This window comes from Suricata suricatta, chromosome 6 (genome assembly GCF_006229205.1).
Source record: "Suricata suricatta isolate VVHF042 chromosome 6, meerkat_22Aug2017_6uvM2_HiC, whole genome shotgun sequence".
NCBI lineage: Eukaryota > Metazoa > Chordata > Mammalia > Carnivora > Herpestidae > Suricata > Suricata suricatta.
In genome coordinates, this window is record NC_043705.1 from 44,215,123 (window position 1) to 44,240,110 (window position 24,988).

At 35.8% G+C, this 24,988-nt stretch overlaps 1 protein-coding gene and 1 non-coding gene across 2 annotated transcripts in view; both read right to left on the reverse strand.

Annotated features, from left to right (window-relative positions):
* The window catches only part of LOC115293430, a gene marked incomplete at its 5' end in the record, with an annotated part of 450,889 nt that overhangs the window by 248,432 nt on the left and 177,469 nt on the right, over positions 1-24,988 (reverse strand).
* On the reverse strand, positions 6,737-6,845 carry LOC115295034. Its single transcript, XR_003910268.1, has one exon. It is a non-coding gene; the product is annotated as a U6 spliceosomal RNA (small nuclear RNA).

Consider the following 24,988-nt stretch of genomic DNA (forward strand, 5'->3'; position numbering starts at 1 on the left):
CTTATAGTTCTTCTGAAGACTTAATGCTTTAGTCTTGTCTGTTTCTCACATCTCAGTGATCTGCTGGGGTTCCTTGCACAAAAAGTAGGGAAAGAGAAATATTGTTAGTGGCCTTTGGGTCAACATTACAGAAAGAGAAATTTAAGCAAACAGTTTAACTCTGTTATTAGCCTGGTACTTGGTTTTCCCCATATGTAGATGACCTTAATGCAAAAGAAATGTATTATGTAATCTCTATTTCAAGGACTAGGTACCCCAGTGGAGGAAGGAAAAAGACCTCAGGATATCCAGAAAAAGCTTAAGAGACCATTTAAAAATCTTACAAGTGTATATCTGTATTTTAATTAGGGATACTAGATTTGTGTAGAAACTATTAATTGTCTCTGGAATAAGCAAGAGCATGCTCAGTTCACAGTGAGTGATTTTCTGTTAAATGGTCACTATTTCTTTTTACTGTTATGCATTCACTTTTGCATTCGTTTATCCATTAATTCAGGAAATAACATTTTAGGGTCCTATAGGGGTATAAAGGTAAATTAGACCAAGATTAAAGTTCAAGGAGCTTCCTTACTTGGCAAGAGATCACATACTCAAATAATACTAATATAAACACTGTAATCTGGAAAGTGTATCACAGCATAGCTAGGTCTCTGCACCACAGAATGATGCAGCAAGAAGATAGCCAGCCATATGTAAACCAAAGAGAGTGCTCTTGCCACGAACTGAGCCCTGCTGGCACCGTGATCTCATGCTTCCCACGTCCAGAACTGTGTAAAAGAAATGTACCTTATTTAAGCCACTCATCTGATGCTCAATTTGTATAGTAACCTGAACTAAGAAAGGGATATCAAAACAATGGAGTGTTGCTACAGCAATGACTTAAAAATGTGAAAGTGGCTTTGGAACCAGGTAATGGGTAGAGGCTAGCAGAATTCTGAGGTTCATGCCAGAAGAAGCCAGGATTGTTAGGAAGAGATCATTTTAAAGGCATTCTGGTTAGAGTTAGGAAAGGAGAAAGGAGAGATGCAGAGAACATTTCCATTTTCTTGGAGAATACATAAATAATCGGGCACAAAATGTTTGTGGAAGAATGGATGGTAAAGGCCCCTTTAATGAGGTCAGAGAGAAAGAACATAAAATTGGAATGTAGAGTGTCAAAGAACTGGGCTGAACTGTGTTCATGTTTTAGTGTTTTACTGTCTCAAGAACAGAACTTGAGATGTGAAGTTGAATATTTGGATAGGAGATTTCTGTGTGAAGTGTTGGGGTGGTAATTTCTTCCTGACTGCTTATAGGAAAATTTGAGAAGAGAGGGGGGGCCCCTCGGTGGCTAAATCGGTTGGGTGTCCAACTTCAGCTCAGGTCATGATCTGATGCTTCATGGGTTCGAGCCCTGCCCTGGGTTCTGTGGTGACAGCTCTCAGAGCTTAGAGCCTGCTTCAGATTCTGTGTCTTCCTCTCTCTCTGCCCCTCCTCCATTGGCACTCTGTCTCTCTATTTGTCTCTCAAAAATGAATAAACATTAAAAAATTTTTTTTAATTGAGAAGAGAAAAAGAACTTGAAAATGGAATTAATTTAAAAAAAGTAACTAGAACGTAAAGATTTGGAAAATTGGCAACCTATTCATACCGCAACCAATGAGAAGACCTGTTATAAGAAGAGACATTAGAGAGATTATATCTTTCTCCATAATGTGAGGATCAGAGAGAACATGCCTTTCTGTGAACCAGAAGAAAAGCTCTTATAGGAACTAGATTGGCAGACACCTTGATCTTGGGCTTCCCAGCTTTTAGAACTGTGAGGAAACATGTCTGTTGCTCAGGCCAACCAGTCTTCTGTTAAAGCAATCCAACCTAAGACACTTCTCTGTGACGTTAAAGATTTAACAGAGTGTTCACCAAGTCCTTAGAGCTCTGTGTTCTGGATCTGCATCTTGAATCTTTATGATTGAGACAATGCTTGTTACTAACTCAAATACAGGTGATTTGCATTGATCTGGGAAAGAATGGAAATAGAAACATGTTTACACACTGTATTTGCCGTTATATGACAGGCTGGCCCAAGAACTTATGTAACTTTTAGGAGAGACAGTCTGACCAGCTTGGAACAGGTGAAGTCTCAAGGGATGTGGAATTTTTTTTTTTTTTAGGAGGAATCCTAGGATAAAAATACTTCAGGTTGAAATAACAGCATTCAACATGAGCAGAAACAGAAAAGCATGGCAGAGGTGGGAAGGAGCGTGGTGTAATTCAGATCTGTGAATGTAACAGACACAGATGGTTTACTGGCTAGGTCACTTTAGCATCTATCCATATTTGTGTTGGTGGCTCCTTCTTGCCAGCATTTAAGTTCTGCCTGGGGACCTTCTCTGGACAGACATATGCTAAACCTTCATAAACTCCCCTCAAAACAGATGGAAGTTACAGAACAAGTACGCTAGGGCCCTTTCCCCTGAGGTGGGATGACTTATGAGTGTAACTGGCATGATCACTTAGAGCCTCAGGGAACTGTGCACATCTGAGCCTGCAACACTGATCACACTGGGAGTGAGCTCTTCCCTCTCAGTTTTACTGTGCCTCTCTCATGGAGTTTCCCAGTCCACCTCCCAGATAAATTACTTCTTCTTCAAACCTACCTGAGACTTGTCTTATGGGGGTCCTTAACCCATAGTTTTGGGCATTGTGCTATAAGTAGAATCCAGATGTAAAGACTTGCCACATATTGAGGGACTTTGATATTCTGATGATTTTATGTTTTACCTTGTGACTGATAAGAGGCCATCAGAGGCTTAAAAAGAGGGAAATGACATCATTTAGTGTTTTAAAAGACAATTCCAGAAGCAACAGAATGTAGAAGTAATGCCTTTATATGCCTAACTCTTGTAATACTTTTAGAAGGAAATAATAAAAGCCTAAATGAGGGGCACCTGGGTGGCTCAGTCGGTTGAGCATCCGGCTTCGGCTCAGGTCATGATTTCATGGTTCGTGGGTTCGAGCCCCGTGTCAGGCTCTGTGCTGACTACTAGTTCAGAGCCTGGAGCCTCCTTCAGATTCTGTGTCTCTTTCTCTCTCTGCCCCTCCCCTGTTCATGCTCTGTCTCTCAAAAATAAATAAATGTAAAAAAAATAAAAAAGAAGCCTAAGTGATATATAAGAGATGGTATTAATAGAAGTCACAGATTTAAGAGACACAACTGTGGGAGAACTGGCAAAATATGGTGACCAGTCTAGATTTGGGTAGGGGTGCTTGGAGGACAGTACTTGAAGAGAAACTAGTGCTTGGATAGTTCATGCTGTCAATATACAAAGAACTGAGATGGACTGGGTTTATCTTTCCTTCTGTTTGAGAGTGGCTCCCTCATGTTCATTTGGGAAGGCGACTGGTAAGAGGGAACTGACCAGCATCAGAAGGGCTGGTCTTGTGACCAGTAATCCAAGAAATGACTCTGCCAACCTTTAAAGTCCATATACCTTCCTGTTTTTGTTATGAGATATTAGCAGATGTTGGGATAGGGAGGAGGGGCCCAAATGTGACAAAAGAGGAGATTGTAGCAAGATTCCTTTTTTCGTTCTTAAGAGGACCTCCGGAATGATTGCCCGCTTGGCCATAGAATCTACTTTTTTACTTATCCCCAGAGTTTCCTTGTGAGAATAATGGCAGGTTTTGACAAGAGCAGCTGCTACGGTATGCATTGTACAGAGCCCAGAGTAAGTAGGTGAAGAAACCTGCTCAAAAGAGTACGGTAGATGGCTTGAAGTTGTTGGGAGCATTAAAATAGCAAAAGGGATTGAGGGGCTTCTTCAGTTAAAACATTTCCCCACTCATCCAACTCCGCTAGATTTAGTAGACTGTGACAAGCTATTGGCAAGTGAATTTCACTCAGTGGCTTCAAGGCTCCCTTGATAAATAGTTATCCTTTGGCAGGCCATACACACTCAACCCATTTAAAACTGAGTCTGTGAACCTTGTCGATTGGGTAAATTGAAATCAATAGTGGCCGGAGAGAGAGATTCACTGCATGACAGATCCATGTACATCTCTTCATTGCAAATAGATACCGACCATAGAACGATGGAAATCTTATCCTTTCTCAGAGGGTTAGAGGTTTTCTACAGATTTCATTACTTTGTAAAATGTTCAGTGCTCTTGAGCAAACATTTATTCAGGGTCTTCTGGGCTATGATGTATTCACTCTTTTGTTAAGTGACCTCCAGAATCTTAAAGTTTTTATCTGTGCTAATTAGGGCTTGGAACAAGGAAACTTGCCATAAGGTATGTTGGTAAGTAAGGTGGTAAACGCTAAGAGTGAAAGGCCCTATTGTGTGTATTCATCAGGTATTCTGCCCTTCCCCCACTCACGTTCCTCTCTCTCTCTCTCTCTCTCTCTCTCAAAAAGAAATAAACATAAAAAAGAAATTATTGAGGGCCTACTGATGTTATTTCAGTTTTTAAAGTTTATTTATTTTAAGAGAAACATAGACAGCCTGAGTAGGGGTGGAGCAGAGAGGGAGGGAGAGAGAAAATCCTAAGCAGGCCTTGCACTGCCAGCACAGAGCCCAGTAGGAGGCCTGAACCCAAACACTATGAGATCGTGACCTGAGCCAAAACCAAGAGGACACTTAACAAAGTGATCCACCTAGGGGCCCCTGATTTTATTTTTAAAAAATGTTTATTTATTTACTCTGAGAGAACAAGCAAATGTGCGAGGAGCAGAGGGAGAGAGAATCTTGAACAGGCTTCACGCTCGGCATAAAACACAGTGCAGTGCTTGATCTCATGATCTAGAGATCATGACCTGAGCCAAAATCAAGAGTCTCATGCTCAAATGAGCACCCAGGCCCAGTGTGATTTTAAAGTGTCATACAAATAAACTATAAAACAAAATAGGGTGTCATATATGACACCCAAATAGATACCAAAACTTCTTATTTAGAAACCCAGTTCCTGACTTTGAGGAGTTTCTAAACTAATTGATTCTTAGAACTTAATAGCTCTTGTGACTTAAAATAACATTGAAATAATAAGTAAAAATGTTTTAAACTTGTTAATCTAAATCATCATTGAGAGGTTACTTGGTTTCATTTATATATTTTTTAACCTATAAAGGAGTAAGTGTCAGTTTTCTTTGGCCACAGAGTTAACATGCCATCTTTAATTTTTCTGTCTTTTCATAAAAATGATGTCCTTCTTGATATTCCAACTATTAAAATAATTCCCTTAATAACACAGTTCTAAATCCCATGGCTTTGCACACAGTTGTTTGGTGATGCCATATTTCACATTTTATTTAGTATTCTCTGACTTTAATTAAGTCTTATTTTGTTTATCCGGGATATGGTATATCACCAGTAGATGAATTTACTTTGCCTAGTTTTCTAGTAATTTATATAGAATAGAATCCAGTTCAATAGTCTCTGCCAGTCCTAAACCCAGGGGTTTAGACTTCCATGATTGCCCAATCCAAAGAATTTTTTTCTCATCATGGAGAACCCTTTAGAACTCTGGTAATCCCTTCACCTTCTTTCTGGCTAATGATTTTGAAGGACCAGAGTTTGGTTTTTGAATTATGAAGTAAATTATATTACTCATCAAAAAGACATAGCCTTGTGTAACTATAATTTATAGCCATGTTATTTCTTTAGAAAAACCTCCTTCCTGTGTCCATGAGAGAATGAAGAATTAGGGAAAAGTCAATCTTTGACAACTGGGACCCATAAGCAGATATTTTACTAGTGGTTTAACAGTTTTGCTCTACTGAGGGGCACATGGGTGGCTCAGTCAGTTAACCTTCCAACTTCAGCTCAAGTCATGATCTTACTGTTTGTGAGTTCAAGCCCAGCATAGGGCTCTGTGCTGGCAGCTCAGAGCTCGGAGCCTGGAGCCTGCTTTCGATTTTGCATGTCTCTCTCTCTCTGCCCCTCCCCTGCTTGTGTTCTGTCTCTCTTTCAAAAATAATAAATAAACATTTAAAAAAGAAGAAGCAAAAAAAAGACCTTTGCTCCATTGTGAAATGGAAGAATTCTTTCTCCTTTGACTCCGCACTAAAGTCTGTGAAGGATTTGTTTCTCATTATTTATCACTTTTAGTAACACATAAAACTGTGGTTGTCTTATGAAAAAAAAAAGCCCTTATAGATTCAGGAATTCTGACTTGTATCTTAAAATTTTGATTCTTAAAACTAAGCCATCCGACCTTATTCATTTAATACACATGAAATTCTTGTGTGCAGGGCTAGGAATGCTTGAGAAAGAACAACACAAAGTATTGAATGCATGGAAATCTGTAGATCAGTTCCTATATGGAGAAGAATTTGTGTTCTATTTTCCTAAACCATAAATCTGTGGTATTGTGGAAATGCAATGTTTAGTCAGTTTTTATTTCTGTTATTCTAACAAATCTTTCTGGAGAGAGAACTCTAGTCATTTATACCTATCTGTATAGTTGGTTGTACTGTCCAGATTTTTAAACTTGATCAATATGACATATGTAATCCCAAAGAATTGTATATTTGCTACTTTTTTTCCTGGAGGATTCAGCTACATGTTTTTCCCACCATATTGATTGTGTAATTGTGGTGCATATTGCAGATGCTATAAAACTATGGGAGAAATTGGGCCTAAACTTAGGAAATTTAGAAGACTGTTATAATAATAGAAGCAACCATCATACCAAGCAGAGCATGATCCAAAGAAGTAAGGGTGATTCACAGTGCTCTGGATGTTTTGGGGGCCATCATATCAGTTGGAGAAATCATAAAACATTTTACGTGTCATCCTTGTGCAGGGGCCATGCTAATCTTCTCTGTATCATTCCAATTTTAGTATATGTGCTGCCGAAGCGAGCACAATCATAAAACATTTTAGAAGTAAAGTGACATGAGTGGGTTCTTTAAAAACGTTTAGGTTTCATTAAGAGGAGGTAGACACACGATAGACACTTTGGGGAGATCGAAGAGCATGAGCAAGTACCTAAAATGTTAAGGAAGGTTACTGGTCCAGTTTTGATTTGGAGGGAGGGAGTGGAAGCACGAGAAGAAAAAGGTAAATCAGAAAGTATAGTCGGAAACGCTTCTGCTAAGAAATCTGGATTTTTTCCAGCAAAGAATAGGGAATTACTGAAAAAGTAAGGAATGATCTGAATGGTAAGATTGAGAGATCCAGGAGCTCACCAAGGAGGTAATTGAAGTCATCTATGTAGGTTGCATGCAGTGCTAAGAAAAGGTACTGGCTAGAAGGGTATAAAGTACATGAGGCAGAAACAGTGAAGTTACTCATTACAGAAGAAAACAAAGGAGAGCGGAAGGATTTGATCCTTCCTGCAGGATTGGTAGAAAAGCAAAACTATTGCCAGAACTAAGGACATCTCAAAACATACCACCTAAGGACATTTACACCTAATCATCCCTTTGCCTGATATGTTCTCCTTCCAGCTACTGAAACGGCTCATGGTGTTACCTACTTAGAATATTTGTAAAAAAGGTGACTTTTCACCTTCTCCCAATTGCTCCATTTAAAACTGTAGCCCACTGTGTTCTGTCACCTGCCCAGCATTCTTCATGTCCCTTAATCTACTTTTTTTCCTTTTTCCCATAAAATTCATCACCCTCTGAAATGCTAAACAACATTTTTTTATTATATGTACTGTTTATGTCTCTTTCCCTCTCCCACTGTGTTATTAATAGATGAATTGCAGACAACTAGAAAAAGGCACAGTACATGTCCAATAAATATTTACTGAATGAACAACGTATTAGGATTTCTTGGGAGTCTTATTTTAAACAAAAAAAGCCATTTTTAGTTTAAAACTGTTTGTACTTGAACATATGTTTGTAGGTATTTTGATGATTCTTGAACACCACTTTTTCATTAAAGCATCTTAAATGTTTTTCCTTACAATTTTGCTTATGCTATTTCAAAAATGAAGGTAACATTTGCTTAGGAAATGTGAAATATGACTTATTTCTGTTTAAAGTGTTTATTTTTTTAATAAACAAGGTACAAATTAATGGCAAAATGAGAATAACACTGTGAACAAGAAAGGTAATTCCACTTTGAGATATTATCCCAAATATTGTTTCATCCCAGAGAGTGAAGTATATGAAAAATGAACTTTGCTGTAACTCAGCTTTTAATTTAGGTCTGAAAGATACGATCTTTAACAGTGTCCTTGTTAGATTCTGGATGCCAATTCCTGCAAAGCATCCTTAGTACAACCTTTTGGGAAAATGCAGAGCAAGAGCTACTGGTGTGACCCACAGAATTTACAGACAGTTAGGGGAAATTCAGGGAAAATGACATTATTGAAAAGAGAAGCTTTTCCTTGATAATTTCACCAGTTACCAGTCAATTTATTACAAATTCATATAAAAGAGCAAAGATATTTCCAGCTTACAAGAATTACAGTTACAGCTGCTTTATAGAGAAATAATGCAGTCTTCACTTAAAGACCTATTTCATCTAGGAAATTATTCTCAGAACATTAAAAACTTTAGCGCTTCACTGTAATCTCAGGGAGAGTGAGCAGATTAGTTCTGTGATACAAGAAGCAGAATGGTGGTCCAGGCCTTTCCTAGTGGACCTTAAGGTTTTTAAATATTTTTTTTAATGTTTGTTTATTTTTGAGAGAGAGACAGAGTGTGAGTTGGGGAGGGGAAGAGAGTGAGGGAGACACAGAATCTGAAGCAGCCTTCAGGCTCTGAGCTTTAGGGCACAGAGCTCGAAGTGGGGCTCAAACTCACGAACTGTGAGATCATGACATGAACTGAAGTCAGACTCTTAATCAATAGAGCCACCCAGGCGCCCCAGGGACTAATTTTAAAGTAAGTAAATATCAAGCAGATTGATGTCTAAACTAAATATCTTTTATTTTTCCTGCCTGTTTCTCTTTTTTCCCTTGTTATTTCCTTTGGTTCTCTGAAATGACAGTAAAATTAAACTAGTAAAAAATAAATTAAAAATACAGAGAAAACTCTTAAGGGATTGTTGGATAACCCAAACATGGTAGACCTCTACAATGAAACATTATTTAGCCAATTATACTTACACAATGGAACATTATTATTATATATGACATTATGAAAAGAGAGTACTGATTGATGCTGCATAAGGATGAAATTTAAAAACATTCTGCTAAGAGAAGTCAGACACCCAGGATCACATATTGGATTATTTCATTTATATATAATGCCCCAACTGGGCAAATCTATAGACACAAAAGAGATTAATTTGCCAGGAACAAAGATGAAAGAAGAATGAGGAGTGATTCCTGGGGAGTGCAGGGTATTTTAGGGGGAGGCTAGAAATGTTCTGAGTTAGGTAGTGGTGATAGTTGTTGTACAACTTTATGAATATACCGGAAGCCACTGAACTATATGTACATCTAAAAATCCCACGTATTCTTCAGATATTGGGTGCGGTGTTAGGTCAACTCAGTAAATTTCTTTGATAGTGTTATTACAAGTCTTCTATAACATTATTTATCACTGGTCTTTTATATACCTCTTAGATTCTTTTTATCTGTGTATTTACTACAATCTTTAAAAAAACTTGTGGATATAGTTACCTATTTTTTTTTGACTTTTTGGTTTTGCTTTACATTCTTTGATACTCTGCTTTTAGGTGTGTACATACTGAGGATTGTTAGGACTTCTTGACAAATTAACCTTCTTTATCTCAGAAATAAATCTATGCCATCGCAGATCTTAAGTTGTCCAAAATTGGTGATAAAGAAAACAGGAAAATATTAAAAGCAACTAGTACTGATAGATAATTTTAACAGTGTTCATAGACTTAACAGATTAAGTAGTACCTCTTTATCTCTGACAATAATCCTTATCCTTTTCTACTTTGTCAGATACTAATGTAGGCACTACTGCTTTTCTGTTCTTTTTATATGTTAAATCGTTTTCCACTCCTGCTTTTATATTTAAAATGCATATCTTATATATAGCTAGGTCTTGTTTTTCAAACCAAACCGTCCATCTCTGCCTTTTATTCGGTGTGTTTACACCATTTACATTTTATATAGTTAACATTTTATGCTATATTTGGATTTATTCTCTCACTATATTTTTCTACTTCATTTCCTGTTACTGTTGTTGTTTTCTTTTTGGCTTTCTTATTAATGAATTATGTTTTTTAAGGATTCTATTTTATCTCTGCTTCAGGCTTATTAGTTTTTATATATTTTGCTTTATTATATGTTGCTGTAGGGAAGAGGTATGCTGATTTTTTGAAGTTTAAAATGAGAAAAAAAATCCTTTAATATTTACCAGTGTTTTTGCCATTTCTTATGTTCCTCATTCCTTTGCATAGATTGGGGGTTGACCCTGTATGGCCTGCCACATGTTTTTGTAACTAAAATGTTTGTAATGGGGCCACACTCATTGACATATTATGTATGGCTGCTTTCATGCTAAAATGGTAGAGTTGAATACTTAGAATAGAATCCGAAGAGCCTGCAAAGCCTAAAATACTTTTTTTTGACTCCTTAAGGAAAATGTTTACCTATGCCCAATGTAGGTTCAAGCTTTGGGCAGATGGAATTTTCCTTCTGCCTGAAGAATTTCCCTTAATGTTTTGAGGACTACAGTCCTGATGACAGTACTTTCTCAGCCTGAACCTCTAATATTGGACACTTTTCTGTCCTTACTCCAGGGATGGAGAATATTTTCTCCTTTCTCTTTCCCTAGCTTCATTGGATCTTCATCTGTGCCCTGGGGACGGAAGCCTTTGCTGTCCTTGCCTTTGAGTCCTACAGCTCTTGTTCCCCAGGGGAAATGATCTGAGCAGGGCTGCCTGACTTACCTGCTTTCATTCATACCGTGTCCCAGTCTTTCTCATGATCTCCATGTGAGAGTCTGCAGAGAAGGATCTCTGAGGGCGTGCTGCCTCCCGCAGGTCTGTGGATCCCAGCAGTTCTGCACCCTCCTGCTGCCTCCACTTGGCCTTTTGCACCCACATGCCAGCGTACCCACTTGTACGGTGATGCACGTCCCCCTGTGCTCTGCTCCAGATGAGCAGGTGCTCTGGCCTCACTTCGTAGGCACGCTGCTCTTTTCTTAGATTTTTAGCGACTAGATTGCTGTGTGACTTCAGCCCTTTGATCGGCTCATCATTCTGTTTCTATAGATTATGTGGCTTTCTCTTGTTAAGTATGAAGCATTTGGTCTTCGCAGATGTCTTCAGCCTAAGTAAATGCTAGAAGTCCTTTTATTTGTTCAAATATATTTTTCTATTCTCCTTCCTTTTCCCTTTGCTTCTAGGACTCTAATTACATGTTTGTTAGAAAATTCAGTATTGTTTCTTAGGGCATCATTTTTTCTATTTTTTTTCTCTCTGTGCTTCATTGTACATGGTATCTATTGCTTTATCCTTTTATTTTCCTGATCATCCATCCTATAACATCTAATCTGTCAAGTCAGTTCATTAAACACATATGTTGGTTTTTGATATTTTCTTGATTTCTTGATAAATAAACACATCTATTTGTGTTTTCCATTTATGTTTTTGCATAGTTATAATATTTATTTTAAAATATGAGATTTATTGAGACATAATTTACATATAACTCATATTATCTTTTCTCAGTAAGTTTTAAAAATATACATAGTCCTGGAACCACCCCAACAATTAAGAAACATTCATTCTCCTCCCTCTCTCCTCTCCCTCTCTCCCTCTCTCTTTCTCTCTCTCTCTCTCATCTCTAGACCTTGGCAACCTCTGATCTCTTTTCTATTCCTATAGTTTTGCATTTTCTGGCATTTAATATACACAGAATAATTCAGTAGCTAGTCTTATGTGTCCCTGGCTTCTTTCACTTAGGTTATGACTTAGAGATTCTTTCATGTCCTTAAACGTGTTGGTGGTTCTTTTCTCACAATAGCTATTTTAACACACTTTTCTGCTAATTTAATCATCTCTGTGATTCCGGGATCTCCTTTTATTGAGTGATTTTTTTTCTTCTTCTGGGAAACACATCATATACTTTTCTTTTTTGCCTGTCTGGTAATTTTTTATTAATCTAAAACATTTTGGAGTAAGTGATTGATTGCTGGAGTGCATTGTGTTCACATGGAGACTGTTGGCGTTTTTCCTGGAGGGAAATTACAATCCTGGCACAGCAATTTCATTCTCACGGCCTGTTGTGCAGCCTTTTTAAGGTCACGTCTATTGCAGGCCTTATACCAGGGCTAACTTACTCCTTAAATTAATGTGTTGGTAAGTGGGATCACTCCATAAAGCTCCCGAATATTCAACAATGTCTCTTCATTAGGCCTGTGGGATCTTGATGATTCTCATCCTTTAGTAATGTTTTGACATTTTTTGACTTGAAGTTCTCCAGAAATTTTTCTTTCCCAAGAAACTGTTGTTCACCTGTTCTTTCACTCTGTAATGTGTAGCTTAGTATTTGGCCAAAGACTCAAAGGTTCCGCAACTTATAGACATTTTTCCTCCTGTAGCTCCTTCCTTTTGATAGTCTTTTCCATAAGTTCCTGCTACGTTGGTGTCTCTGTTTTATCTTCTGAGAGACCACCAGCTTCTGTTTGTATTCCAGTCCATGAGCTATGCTCTAAAAACTGTTTGTAGGCAGAGGTATTGGGTGATAATGGGGCTGACTTCATCTTTCCCCCCTCTTTCAATTTATTCCAACAGCACAGACATTGTTCAATGTCTGAAAAGAATTAATATATTTTTCTCCAGTTTTTAATAATTTATAGTGAGAGACCTCCCTTTTGACCTAAAATAGAAGTCCATTTATGATATTTTTTGATAAGCAGAATTCCTTTACTTTATTATTTTTTGATAAATATTTAATTAATTGATTGATTAATTTATTTTGAGGGGTTGGGGCAGAGTGAGAGGAAGAAATAAAATCCCAAGTAGGCTTTATCTTGTCAGTGCAGAGCCCGACATGGAGCTTGATCTTACGGACCATGAGATCATGACCTGAGCCAAAATCAAGAGTTGGACACCTTACTGACGGAGTCATCCACCTGCCCCAGATTCCTTATATGGTTGATTTTACTCTTCTTCTTTATGGTTTATATCTTATGTCATATACAAATATGGTCTTATATTTTCCTTTAAAGGCTTTAAAGTTTTATCTGTCACAATTTAAGTGCTTATACTTCAGTATTGATTTCTATGTGATATGTCAATGTTTCATTTTTCCCCTGTGCATTACTTGTCCTAGCTCCATTTCTTAAATAGCTAATTCTTTGCTTGCTATTCCACAATGCCTGTTAAGCCACATACCAGCTCTATCTATGGTTGGTTCTGTTTCTCGGCTTTTTTTCTTATGTATGCAATAATTTCAGTTTTTGTACTTTTTAAATAATTTTTAAATGATTTATTTATTTTTGAGAGAGACAGAGAGAGAGACAGAGCACAAGCGGGGAGGGGCAGAGAGAGAGGGAAACACAGAATCCAAAGTAACCTCCAGGGTCTCAGCTATCAGGACAGAGCCAAACACAGGGCTTGAACTTGTGAATCACGAGATCATGACCTGAGCCGAAGTTGGATGCTTAACTGGCTGAGCCACCAGGCGCCCCAAGTTTCTGTAGCCTTTACCTATCTGAAGCCATTTTTATATGGCTTTTTAATTTTCTTCCCAATTATGGAATGTTTTGTCATTTCTTTCTGTGTACACTTTTACTGTCAGATAATGATTTCAGCAGTGTTGTCCATGGCAATTCTTTGAGTTTTATGTTTAAAATAGTTGGTTCTGACATTATTTAAATATATTTCAGCCCACTTCCCAGGGACACAGACAACCCAGGACACTAAAAATTTTCAACTTAGGTTTGAATTGTAACTCAAATTAGTATGAATATATGTTTAGGAGGAGTCATTCTTTATAATAACTTTTCTTTCCTACTCTCCGTTTATATACAAGGCTGAGATAGGACTTGGACACTTTTGTTTTTCTTGTATGTCACCTTCTGTCGCCTTATGTAGGTGTCGCTGATCTAGCATCTCACACTTCTTAGAGCCCAGGTTTTGTTTCCTATTGACTGATTTGATGAATATTTTAAACCCCAAGTATCTATAGATCCATATATACCTCCAGGGTCAAATCTTGAATTACTTCAATGAAATTGAATTTCTATGAAATTATAGCTTTCAGTCATTTATGCCCCTAGCTTTTACTTCCTTACTTAATTAAACCTACTTATTATGTTTTACATATGATTTATTTTCTATGGGTTATTATAGTTTTTGTTCTTTATCAAGCCTACCATATTACCAAAATGTGCATTTTAGTGCTATCAAATTGATTCTCATAAATTTAAAACAGAAACCAGTAGGCATAATCTTGAGCAGTTTCATATAATGTATGCTCTCATGGAAAAATATCTAAAAATAGCAGTCTTTTAATCAGACTTGGCAAGTTGATCCAGCACGTTGTATGGAATACAGGCAGTGCATATGTAGGTATAGTGTATTATCATTACATTTGTGATTTTGTTAATCTAGATTCAGGATGCGAATTTAGATAAATGACATTAACAAAAAATGACCTAAAATATACCCAATTATCTATTTAGCAGAAATTGTGTATTTGGAATAAAAGAAAGGAGAAATTTATACCAAATTCTATAAATAAATAATGACTATAAATACGTAACCCATCCTGTTTTTAAATTTTATGTGAAGTCTTCACATGAAATCCTCACTCCTCTTGTTATCTGCTACTTTGTGACTATTATCAGTACTTAGAAAGGAGTGTGAAAATATAGCCAGTAAGTTATACAGAATACAAAGTGGAGCAAACAGCCCTCTATGATGAAGAAAGTATTTTGAAATTTCACCCTGGTAATTATCTATACAAAACGATAAAGTGAAAGATAATTATACTTAACTGAAAACAACCTATAGCAAGTAAATCAAACTTTCTTCAGCTTTCACCAAACTATAGTCAAAACCAAGTGATAATAAATCAATACCAAAAAAATTCTGAGAGAAACTGTGACCCAAGAATATTATGCTCTCCCTAGATTCACTTTTGATATTATAACAGTAGACATACATCTCTAACAAGAAGTAATTCAAGGAATAAAGCATACAAATATACTCTTAGGGAGAAAACAAACTATTTGCTGATGCAATTCAGGCACGCTGAGAAGTGAATCTAAATAGAATTGAGGAATTGAGGTTAAAGACCCAGTTATAAATACGTAATTCATTGATATATGCAAAAATATGAAACAACTTTTAATAAGGTTAAAAAACCTTATTGAGAGTATTTTTAAATGTTTACATATTTATTTTGAGAGAGAGAGAGAGAGAGAGAGCAAACATGGAGGGGAAGACAGAGGGAGAGAGAGAATCCCCAGCAAGCTCCACCCTGTCAGTGCAGAACCTGACCTGGGCCTCAACTTCATAAAACCTGAGATCATGACCTGAGCCAAAACCAAGAGTAAGACATTTAGCCTACTGAGACACTCATGTGCCCCAGGATTATTTTCTTCTTATTAGATATTTTGGGAAACTATCTTACTAATTTGATTCATTTGAAAAGCAGAGTTCTTTGGGTTTTTTTCTGTTAAACTTGAATAAATTAAAATAAATACTTGTTACCAAAGACAGAATTTCAAGGGATCCAAAAAGTAAAGAACAGAAATTTTATTTGTTTTTTAATCTACAAGAAAGGAAATGAAGCTTTACCATGTTACAGAGTTTGACATCTCATTTCTTTGGTTAGTCAGTGTGGTAGATTAATTAATTAAATAAATAGTTTCAATCTCCACTCTTCCTGTAAGCCTTCCTGTTATAATGTAGCTTACAGTTCCTCCCTTTAAAAGAGATTATTTCCCCACACGGCATCAGGCTGGCCTATGCCTTGGTGGGGCAAATAGATACTGGTGGAGCAAAAGTATTGTTATTCTAAACAGTAGACTTTGCCTCCTTCACTCTCCTTGTTGGACTCCCATGACTGGTCTGTGACCAAGCATAGATTATTGGATTCTTAATTACCTTCTTCCATTTCCATTAGCCCTTCTCATATCCACTCCCCTTATCTTCCTTCCACACACCTAATAGCCAAGTTTTCTTTTTCCATTTTCTCTAGTTGTCCTTTGTTCTTGCCTTGAAATAGAAAATTTGCCATAGTGGCTTTTTCCTAAACTGAAAACAAATTTATGAAAGGAGAGAAGAGTGTCTATATGATATTAGTGCTATGATATGAAAACATTCTAATACAAAGTGAATTTTTGATTGCACTTTTAGATACTTTTGAGAATGAGAAAACTGTTTTTGCATGCATTTTTTGAAATATGTGTTAGTTTTGTCTTGAATGGACATGAATATTCAGAATGTTGACAGTAATTTGCTTTAAATAGAAGTTTGTTTGCCTTGTATGGACACAGTTAGGACTAACCTTCTATGAAGAACATTTTACTCTTGGCATTATTTGATATTGGAACTACACTGCAGATGCTAATGACAGATGCCCCCTTTATATATTTGTTAATATCAAATTCCAGATTAGATCACTAGGTTGTCCATGCTCTTTCTCTGTATTACTAGAACATGAAACCTACTACTTTATTACTTAAAAATTAAATATCCAAAGATCACTTTTCCCTAGTTGAAGGGGCAAAGGAAGCAAATAACATTTTTTTGTTGTTACCCTATTTAGATAAAAATAGGGGCGCCTGGGTGGCTCAGTTGGTTAAGCGTCCAACTTCAGCTTGGGTCATGATCTCACGGTTTGTGAGCTGGAGCCCCGCGTTGGGCTCTGTGCTGACAGCTCAGAGCCTGGGGCCTGCTTCAGATTCTGTGTCTCCCTCTCTCTCTGCCCCTTCCCCACTAACACTCTGTCTCTCTCTCTCAAAAATAAATAAGCACTTAAAAAATTTAAAAAATAGCATTCCCTTATAAGAACTATTCATTCTTTATTCATCACATAGAATAAATTTTTAAGACTGTAACTTTATTGGTTGCAGTATTTTTTACATCTTTGTGTGGTCTATAGAAATCAATATATTCTCAGTTATTTTATACAGAATCAGGCATTGTGCACAGTTGACATGTATTTTTCAGACTGTCAATAGGTAGATTTCATTCACCAGAATGCAAAGCTTTTTCTATAACTTTTTTAAGTTTCTTCTCCCATCTGAAAAAAAAGCAGCAATTTATACTCCGTCAAGAGCTGATTTTAGGACTACAGTGGTTTTCTTTGTTTTCAACTGAAACTTAAAAAAATTCTTTATGAGATTCCTGCAGAAGATATTGGAAAGTAAAAACCAATCTTTATACATAGTCCAAATTTTAGCTTTCTCATAACCTTGAATAGTCTTTCACTTCAAATCTGCACCATACACTTATTTTCTTCAGTTTATAAAGGTGGGAAGCAGGTGCTGTGGGAAGTTTGAATAAGGTCACAAATTGGGTAATTCCAAACAGCCTCAACTAATTTCTAAGTCATTTACAGAGAAATACGTAATCATTCCTTTTAAGAAAGTCATATTCTTTGGTAGGTTTTGGCAGATTCTTTGATTTTTTCTTAAAGAAAAGTTTAATACTATTTTTGGTATGTCTCATGATGTTGAGTAAAACTCATCCCTTTAGAAAGTCTGTTTTATATGTGACTAGAGTTAATCTGTGAGTATAAAGTAGTTGGTAAAGCTTTTGAAATATTTTCTAGAATGGCAGTTAGTGGCATTTGCCACCTTATTAACATCAGAGAGGGAGGGAGGGAGAGAAAAAGAGAGAATGTGTATGTATGCATGTGGACGTTTCTTGATACTGTTTTAGGATTGTTTTATTTCTCTTTATTTAACTTCTTAGAACTTTTTGTTTTCTGGACCAACATCTTTCAGGAACCTACCTAAATTTACCTTCCATATTGAAAATGATAAGACCTTTTATGTGTGAAAATACATGATTTGGAAAAAATTTAATGTTTTTAAACATACTGTTTAAAAATTTTAAAGTATATATTTAAAACATATGGTTAAATAACTTGAGTGCATGTAAATAAAGGATAATTTGGACTTGAAAAGCCCATTTTCCTGAAAGTATCGTTGCGGGGGACCAGCCCTTGTGCCTCAGTTTAAGGGTCTCTGAGTAGGGGGTTGGTGTCGGCGCAATATCTATAAGAAAGAAGACAGACAACGTGAATGGTGGTAGGACCACACTTTACTAAGATAGTCAGTGTCTTATATTCCATAGGTGGTTACATTTTTCTTTAATGATTACATAGTTTATGGTCCTTGAAAAAGTAAAAACATGTTCTGGGAAGGGTCATTCTTACCATGGAAGAGAGAACAGGAGTCGAAAACAGGAATGAGGGAGTCTGTCTCTATGCATAAGATAAGCCCAAAGAATTTTCTTTGAGGAGTCTTAAATTCCTTCAAGGCCCTTTAGCAGATTTATGGGCAAGACGCTTATCATCCAAGAAGTAAATTTTAGACAGAGGATTGTGTTTGCCCCCAACAGCAGGCAATGAGCTGAAAACAAAAATAATGTAAGGGAAAACTGGCGTCACTAACTGACCCAAGTTGATTCAAAACTTAAAAGTATATGCCTTTTTGCAAAGCAATGAGAAAAACATAGACAGGTTAAACAGAAACCTCATGTGCAGCCCAGGAGGTCAAATGTTGTTCCAAAGTCTTTCGACTTGTTCCACAACTTCCCAAATAGTTCTCCTGTGCCCCTGATGCGTTGCCATTATGGTCGCTATGAGGGAGGTTTCTTGGCTTACTGGGCCTCAACATATAGTGAGAGATGTTTGTAGTAAATATATCATGGTGAGATTTTATTCCTGCCAACAGATGAAGTCCACGCCACCCCCAACCCCCACGACCCAACCTCAATGCTTGGTTGACTTTGCCATCTATTGCTGCACAGCTCTGCCCTTGTTTTATAACTGAAGTATTTTAAGTGAAAGCGGAAGGTAATTGGCTCTGAAGTTACTGTGAGGTAGAGAGAGAGGAGGAGTGTATGGATTCTATTTTTACTGATTCATTTGAAAAATGCAGACTTCATAATGTTGCCTTCCAATGTTGAGTTTCACTTTCATCCTCTGAGAAGCTCCTTGATGCAGTGACGCTAAACTAGCCCAGTGAGTCAGGCATGGTGTCACTATGTGTCAATAGTGTGGGGTGGACTCTGTATATTTGGTCTGGTTGTTTTTATAACATGGATTGTATGTGTGTAGGAGGACATGTGTGTATTTATAAATACATGTGTATATTTAGTTTCTTGGATAGTTTTTATTCTTAATCATAATATATTCAGGCTTGAATTAAATAGCAGATTATGGACTGTGTTTCCATGCCTATTTGCTTCACAACCCATGTATATTCACTAAAAGAGCAACTAAAGGAACCATAAAGAAAGATACCAAGTTTGGGGATGGGCATATATTTTTCAGCCTTCCAGAATATTTGATTTTGTTTATTAAATGGCAATGAGCATTTTAAAGATTAATTTCAAGGGACAAGTTAGTGTTACCAGTTTCAGATAAAATTTTTGCAGCATGAACTGAATATTTCTGCATAATCAATAAGTAATCCACTGATGCTGTTATCTTATCAACAGTTTGACACTTTTGGACAAAAAACATGATAGATCACTTACAAACATAATTTGTCTTAGAAGTATCCAAAATTCAAGGCCGGTCATAGAGTTTAAAAGAATATTCTTATTGGTTATAATCCACTGTTAGAAAAGATGTAACATTTTGTTACTCTTAATAAATATTATTACGGTGACAAAATAGGAAAGAAGTACTAGGAATTTTAGGTCATATCTGTTCATTCATAAACATGTAAAAAGGTCATATATAGAAAAATAATCTTACTATATTTTTATTTCCCATATACAGATATAATAAGGAATTTTGAATAAATTTCATATGTAAATAGTTAAAATTGAGAAAAAATAGAAATGAAAAATTAAACTTGCAAACCAAAAAGTTGATAGATATAAAAGTAGAAACTTTCCAAATGAAAAAATTGGAAAAATAAAGACTAAAATACTGAAGGACAGTTTGAATTAGGTCTGTAATTCCTCAGTTTGTAAAAATTATTGGCTAGGGCAATGGAAAATGCAATTGTTGCCCACTAAATTTGGAATAAAGCAAATGCTGTATGGAGATACTGAAAAAAAAAAAAAAGGGGGTGGGACCAAATTGTACCAAGTTATAAATTTAGAGTTAATTTGAATAAAATGCTAGGCCAGAGTTTAAAAAGGACAAGCTATATCCATGAAAACTAAAGGCTTACAGCTAATTTAGAGGTAAAGTGGTATAGTTCTATAAATACACTTGTATAAAATGTATTTTGCTTTTGCATTTATGGGGGGAAAGTTTGTGAAAAGGGAGGAAAACTGAAATAATCAAAGGAGTACTTTTCTTTGCAGGAAATTTTTATGCATTTGTAAAAATGCTTTGTCTTTCCCTCCAAAATATTTATAAACGTATAGAACCATAAATGCAAAAAGTTATACATATTGCTTTCTCTGTTCCAACATCTTGCCCCCAGTCTTTCTTGTGAGCATCCATTGATGTCCCTTGGAGATGGTCGTATGATTAGATACACATTTCCCTTGTGTTTGTGGTTCCCAGGAGGTCTATATGCTAGTCCACCTTCAGCCTTAGGCTGCACTGGTAAACAAATACTCTTGTCATATCTCTACTTGAAGAGATACGTCTTTCTTTAGTTTACACCTTAGTAATCCTATATTTTTATCTGTCTTATGAGTTCAATAAATGCTTGACATAGCCTATTCTTTTGCTTTTGTCATTGTTGTAAAACTTGAAGCAATATTTCTTCCAGTTCTCTGTCTAGTAAAGAAGTCAAAAAACTTAATTATTCTCCTTATTCCCTATTTAATGTTTGTCTTTAAAATATCTTACCATTTTTATGGTTAATAGCTATTTGATGAATTGAAGTATATCACAAATTATTATTTTTACCATATCCATGATGCAGCTGGAATTTTAGTACCTTTTAGCTTCTTTTACTCTTCCTCTTGTTTTATCTTATTATCATTCATTTTAGTCTTAACTCTATTTTATACTCTAAGAAGTCATGTTGGCTTTAAAGAGTCAATATTGGTCTCTACTCATTATTTAACCATATAATTTATTCATTGCGTTCTTGTATTTCATGTGTCTCTGGGTTCATTTTCTTCTTAATTCCTCTAGAATCTCTTTTAGAGATGGCCTGCTGACAGTTAATTTCTTTAGTATTTCCTTGTCTGAAAAAAACTTTATTGCACCTTTATTTTGGAGGATTTTTGCTTCATGCAAATTTGTAGATGTAAAATTTGTTCTTATAAACCTTAAATATACAGTTCCATTGCTTTTTATCTTCCATAGTTTATCTTTAAATGTCATTTGACAATCTTACTGTAGTTCTTTGACAAGTTTTTTTCTTAGATTTTTCAGTAATTTTATTACATTGATTTTCTTTAAAATAAAGTTTATTTATTTTTTATTTGGAGTGAGAGAGAGAACAAGCTGAGGAGGGTCATCCCAGTTACATTCTATGACCTTCTATCTCAGAGAAAACAAGTACCCTGAATTTTATATTAAGCACAGCTATTGTTTTTGGTACTCATACACCTGTGGTTTAATGTTGCCTGTTTTGTAGATTACATAATTAAGATATTCTTCATGTATTCTTTACCAGCCTCACTTTTCCTTTTCACATTATATTTTCTGACAGTTGCATGCTCAAATACATAAGTATTCCATAAATCAATCATCTATTCGATTTTCAGTGGATAGTTGTATTGTTTGCAGTCATTTTTTAAATCACAAGCAAAGATTCTATACATATTTTATCTACTCATGCATATATAATATTCCAAATACAAGAACTGCCCAACAGTAAGACGTGTGCATGTTAATGTTTAGAAAATATTATTTTTCAAAAATATTTAATAAACAGGTATGGCAATGGTTTTTAAATATTCTCATTGCTTTACATTCTTTGTAATAATTACTATTATATTTTCAAAGTTTATTCTTGTCAAAAATGTGGGTGTGATTGTTAAGAAGATGGAGCATCTTTTCATGTTGATTTCCCCTTTGTATTTTCTCTTTAATGAAAATCTGTCCATATTTTTGCCCCATTTTCTATTAGATTGTCTTTTATTATTTATTCATAGGAATTCTTTGTATATGATATGGATTATATTCTTAATTAGTTATAAACATTGCACAGATAGTTTCCAGTTTGTGCACTGCATTTCACTTATTTTGAGATGTCTTTGAATTTCCCATGTGCATACCAATTTGGAACTATCAAATATATCTGGTGAACTGAATATTTTGTCAATAAATTATAGTGCTTCTGCTTAAATATCATCCTGATCTATTAAAATAGTTGGCAGTGATTATTTCATTAGTATATCTTTGATTAATTTTGAGGTGGTAATTTTTTGTTTAACATTCTAATAATTTTTAAATTATCACTATAATTATAAATTGGGAGCTTTTAACATACTTCCCTTCTTTTTCATCAGTTAACTCTTTATAAATTCTCAATATATATGTTTTTAATTCATGCCGTTACTATTATTCATTGTGGAGTTAGTTTTTATTTCTTCTTGTTATAAAATTGACAGCCTAGGTTGATCAGTATATGAGATAATATAGGCTAACTGGTGTCATAAATACCAGTAATACTCTTAGTAAAATGTATTTATTGCCCAAATAAAGTACTTAAAAATGTTCCTGGCCAAGAACTTTACTGATCAAAGCCTATACCGTGTTAGAAAAAATGTATATAGAAGAAAAATATAAAAGGGTAGGTCACTGAGGCCTTTAGACTTTCAAAAAGAAATACACACACACACACACACACACACACACACACACACACACCAAATGAACAAACAAACAAAAAACAGTCAAAGACCAGCCAAGATTCAAGAGGAGGGAAACAGACTCTTTGTTTATTGGGGGAAAATATCCACTTGCCTGTATATAAAAACTGCCTTTAGTTATAGGCAACAGGTAGAGTCACAATAATGCAATACCTAAGTGAGTGACTTAGGCTCATGTCCTCAGGGAATATACCTGGCTCTTCATGTCTCAAGAAAGATGAGTCTAGGCTTTGGGAAATGTGGGAGGTCCTGGGATCCTGAACAAAGCAAAGGTATGTTGAACCTTAGTTGAATATGGGCACAGGGGAGCGTCAGAAACAACCTTGAGGTTGCATGGGACTCAGTAGAAAAGGGACACAGATTTTTTTGGTATCCTGGTGAAGGTGACACCAGGGTTTTCTCTGCTAATCTCATTCATTGATAAATCCATTGAGTCTTAGCTACAGTCTGAAAACACTTAGAGCTGGCAATATTTAGGATGCATTTTAGGCTGAGGTAACTGCTCTTGGCAAAGGAAGTGGGTTTGTTTGTTGGTTCGTTGGTTTTGTTGGTTTGTTTCTTTTTGTTGTAGCAAATGGTGGGTTGGGGCTATGATAGTGAATGGTGGTTCGACCTGTAGGTATATACTTGATGTCATAGGGTCATGAAAGTCTGGCATAAAAACAGTGTGGTTGTTGAGACCTTGAATTAACTGCATCTATGCTGGTGAGAGTAGGTCAGGATATGGTTGCTCAAAGAATATTAAGAACTCTTCTTAAACGTGACTGGGCATAAGAAGTTAAAAATGAATTATTTTGAACTTTATAGACTTACAGGAGAAATTTTGGTTTTGGATCATAATTTTTAAGTCTAATGTTTATGTTTTCAGTTAAAAAAAGATTTAAATTTTTGAATTGAATCTCTCCCTGGAGATTTGAATGTAAATCTATTTTGTTATTTTTAAATTGAATACATTAATTCTGAAATCTATCTTAATGGCATCTCTTGTGGACAATACTGGACAACATGGGTAGATGTAATTTGAAAAGGAAGTAAACAGTAAATACATCTTTAACTTTGAGTAAAGAATGGCTTGGGACTGCATCAAAAAGAACAAAATACCCAGGAATAAATTTAACCAAAGAAGCGGAAGATCTCTACATTGAAAAGGATAAGATACTGGTGACAGAAACTGAAGAAGACACCAATAAATGGGAAGATATATGTGGATTGGAAGAATTAATATTGTTAAAATGTCTAAGACGACATTTCATTAATGTCTTGTGCCTTCCAAGGGCAAAGTATACATAGTCTAAGCGTGGTTTCTGGAACATATTCAGATTGGTATGAATGGTGTGGCATCAAAAAGTTGTGTCTGTGTTGTGTAGAGGGCAGTACAGAACTATCCTATTACATGCAGATAACCTACCTGAGGTGAGGACGATATATATCTGGTTGGCTAAAAGCTTAATGGTTAACCAAAATGGATTATTAAAACAAAACTTGGAGGAATACATTTTGGGAATTCTGCCTCCTCTTTCATTATTGTTTCTTCCATGTGAAGGAAGCATCATTTACATAAAGTTTTTACTTCCATTTCTCACTCATTTTCTCCTGATTGGAAGGGAGGAGTAACCTAACTGGTGATCGAAATAGGAAAAGGGGCTTGGATAGATCAGGCTCTCATCCTTTCTTTGGAAAACAAGATGGCTGAAGAGAGAACATATTCTCTACTACTCTGATTCAGGAATATCTACAAATATCAGTGTCAGATATTTTCTGTTTGTTCCCTCACATCCATTCTTTACCCTTATTCATCCTGGTTTCTGCTCCAGGAAAGCTTATATGCTACATCGACAGGCACTTTTGATCTCTAGCTTTCAGTTGTGCTCAGCCTAAGGAGAGATTTGGCAGCTGGTCAGAAAGGAGAAGAAGATCAAGATACTAATTTCTTTAAGTCTATGTGTGGTTGCAGTGGACTGCCTGCTTCTCTTCAGGAAAGGTCATCTTTAATTTAGCTCTTGTAATAGACAACTCTTTCCTGTAATTTGGTAGTAACCTATTCCAAAGTTCTAGGGACAATTTCTTGTTTCTTGCTTTTGAGTACTGTCCTATGTCTTGTTGATTTCTCTACATTCTAACTATGTAAATCCTCTGAAAGACCT